Genomic DNA, 3,708 nt, shown 5'->3' on the forward strand with positions numbered 1-3,708 from the left:
ATGCTGACTCCCCCAAAATATTTCTCCAATCCAGATCTCTCTCTCAAGCTCCAGATTGACATACCCAACTATCTACTGAACACCTCCTCTTTAATACCACATACCCAAATCTGATCATGTGATTCCATGCCTTCCCCTGAATTTGCCTTTCCAACCATCTCCAACTCAGTAAATGATACTGCAATCTTGCATTATCTTAGGACAAGATTTAATCCTTTTCTTCAGACTTCCACTTCAGTTCTTCAGAATCTCCATCAACTCTGCAATCCTGACTTATTTACTTTTTAATCTAGTGACCTCTTACCCCATCTGTTCCATGCTACCATTAGTCCTTTGCTTGTCTTATTTACAACATCTGTATTGGTTTTGATGCTTCACTGGCTTCTAATGGTTCCATTCTCTATACAGTAACCAAGGAGACTGTCATCTTTGAGTCAGACAACATCATATATCTGCTTAAAAGCTTCCAGTCCTTTCTTATTTGCGTCTAAGTAAAATCCAAAGTAATTTCAATGGTCTGGAAGACTCTTTCATGGGGATCCCTCTACTTCCTGGATTCTGTCTCCTGTTCCTCTTTTTAATCACTCAATCTGGTCTCACTGATGCCCACCATCTTCGTCCAATACAGGAAGCATAGTCATGTCTCAGGATATTTACTCTTTATACCTGCATTGGTTGCTCATACTCACATGGTGTACAACCTTACTTCTTCTAGGTCTCCAAGTTTCAGAAAGACTTTCCCTGAGAGCCACTTGAAATGGAAACTGCTTCCTCTACCTCCCTTCCCTGATAAACAGCTTGCATAGCAGTTATCCCTATTCTGAATACTACAGATTTTAGTCATTTATTTATTCAGTGTCTAATTGTTACACACACAAAAACACACACACACAGCTCCATGCAGGCAGAGTATTTTTTCTTATCTTTTCATTACTGTACTTTTAATGTTGTGAAACTGCTCAGCTAAGTGTTTGGTGGACAAATGAATGATGGTGGTTTTCAGTTCTTCTACAATGTGTCCTACATGGATCGAACAAAGGTAATTATTTCTCATTTCTTACTGGATGTGAATCAAAATGACCTGATTCACTGTCACACTGAAAGCTCTTCTCTAAGATTTAAGTCTCTGAACATAAATGCCATAGAATAACTTTTCAGTATAATACTGAATTGGCTCTCAGGGATTTGCTACATTTAATAATGTATTAATACACATTCTCTCTAACTCTCAGTTTCATCATGCTTTGAGGAGGGGGGGGGGTCTTCTTTTTGAGAGACAAGGTGTCCCTGTAGCCCCAGCTGGCCTGGAACTCGCTATGTAGACTAGGCTGGCCTTAAACTCACAGAGATCTGCCTGCCTCTGCCTCCTAACTGCTGGTATTAAAGGTGTGCACCACCTCACCCAGCTTTTCATCGTACTCAGGTTCTAATTTGCCTTTTCAGAATATTGATGATGTTAAATATTCATTCCACACCCCCAGGTTTTCCTAAACATTAAAATTTTTATTTATTACTATTTTTTAATTATATGAACATAAGCGTATCACTTACATGTATGTAAGTGCTCCCATGTCATGCAGTGCCCATGGAGATCAGAAGAGGGTGTCAGATCCCCTGGAACTGGAACTACTGATGGTTGTTAGCCACCATGTAGATGCTGGAAATCAAATCTGGGTCCTCTGCAAAAGCAGCTGGTGCTCTTAACCTCTGAGCCATCTCTCCAGCCCCACCCCTAGGTTTTCTAATCATATGTGTTTCTTACATAAAATACGCGCTTGTACGCATTTCCTAATTGAGTGGTCATTTTCTTATCATTTTATACTTTATGTATCAGAGACACAAATGAGTTGTTGGTGATACAGTAGGAAGTAGCCTAAGTAGCTTTTTCCCAGTGACAGCTGTTTTTTGTTGTTGTTTGTTTACAAATTCTTTAAAAATTTTTTATTACATTTGTTTACTTATTTGTGTGTGCATGTGCCACAGCATGCTTGTGGAGGTAAGAGGACAGCTTGTGAGAGTTGTTCTCTCCTGCCACCATACGGACCCCAGGGATCAAACTCAGGTCATCAGTCAGGCTTGGCACCAGGTGCCTTTACCTGTGAGCTATCACGGGAGCCCTCTTTACAAATTCACTGATGAATAGAAGGTGTGACACTTAATCTCTATCAGCTTGAGTCACTAGGAGACAGATCTCCGGTCATGTCTGTGAGAGTGTTTCCGGAGAGGTTTAACTGAAGAGGGCAGACCCACCCTGAATGCAGCATCATCCCGTGGCTGGAGACTTAAACTGAATAAAAGACCAGAAAGGAGGAAACCAGACCACACCTCCTCCTAGCACTTCTGTGCACATCTTCCTTCTAACTAGCCGCCACTTCAACTCACCATACACCCTAACTGCTCCTGTTCCAGTGATGGATCCCTCTCTTGCACCTGCAAGTGAAAAGAATGCAGATGCACCTCCTGTGAGAAGAGCTACTGCTCCCACCAACCCCTGGGCGCTGTGACATCCACTCAGGGCTGTGTCTGCAAAGAGGCATCTGATAAGTGCAGCCACTTTGCCTGATGTAGAGACATCCCTGTAGCCGCAAATAAACAGGAGTGATGTATACAAACCTGGATTTGTTTTATTCAGCAACCCTGACCCATTCTCTACACCTCTGATAGGTGAAAGTAGCTGGAGAACAAATAGGGTTGATCAGGAGAAAGCACCAAGACACAGATAAAACTCTCATCGGGATAAAGTTTTATTTCGCACAGGACACGTTCCCTTCAGGGAAGGGAAAATGTGAGCCCACGGATTGTGAGCTGGGGCTTTTATAAGGGGGCTTCCTGGTGCAGAAAGTGGGAAGTTTTTGGAAAAAATTAGGCTGGGGCCTGGGGGAGGGGAAAAACTGGGCTTGTAAAACCGGCTCCCTTCCATCTGCCAGCCAGGATCTGGGTCAGGAAGTGTTTCTTTTTTCCTCTTAAGGGAAAAACTGCTGTAGTATGCTAAAGCGGCTCCTGAAGTCTCCGGTTAAAAGGTGGAATCTGTTTATCTTGCCTTCTGAGATCAAAGGAAAGGCAGGCTGCCTTTTAGAAGCGTCTGGTCTGCTTCCCTTGACTTCAAAGACCAGGGTGCTTATCAACTTGGTTCCCTTTTCTCAGGGGCTTGCGAGGTCCATGAGGCCCTGTTGGTGATAGGGTGGAGCTATCTGAACCTTAACAGTCCTGCCCTTTGTGTTATAGGATAGGAGGCACCGTTGTCATCTTGATACTTCCTGCTAGACAGGGTCAATGTGGGGGGTCTGGATTAGGGGTCCATCAGAAAGCAGAGGTTCCCTCTTCATACACCTCAACAGGGTCCTCAATGGTTGACAGGCACTCATATACATGTGAAGAAAAGGAAAATTGTAGGAAACCAGGATGCCAGGACCTAAAACTTATAAGTCCAGGCTGCATTGCCCTATTGGAGAAGGGGAGCGCTGCTGTGGTTTGGAACCCTAATAACCTCTTTTTCTATGAAGCATGTAACCCATAATAAAGTTGTTGACTTGTGAGAAAAAAAAAAGGAGAAACCCAGATGAGTAGCAGCATTCATGAAATTTCGTTTGCATATTCGTCCTAGAGCTTGTTAAGACCCAGTTATACAACAAACAGAAAAAACTGAGCTATGGAGCTATTGATCAGAATTTCATGACTGTGGATATAATGTGACCAGCGGTCTCATGC

General features: G+C 43.1%; 1 pseudogene; it reads left to right on the forward strand.

The window, feature by feature from the left end:
- Positions 1 to 982: 982 nt before the first annotated feature.
- LOC115072650 lies at positions 983 to 2,563 on the forward strand (annotated as a pseudogene).
- The last annotated feature ends 1,145 nt before the right edge of the window (positions 2,564 to 3,708 follow it).

This window comes from Nannospalax galili, unplaced genomic scaffold (genome assembly GCF_000622305.1).
Source record: "Nannospalax galili isolate Female #2095 unplaced genomic scaffold, S.galili_v1.0 scaffold463, whole genome shotgun sequence".
In the NCBI taxonomy this organism is placed as follows: domain Eukaryota; kingdom Metazoa; phylum Chordata; class Mammalia; order Rodentia; family Spalacidae; genus Nannospalax; species Nannospalax galili.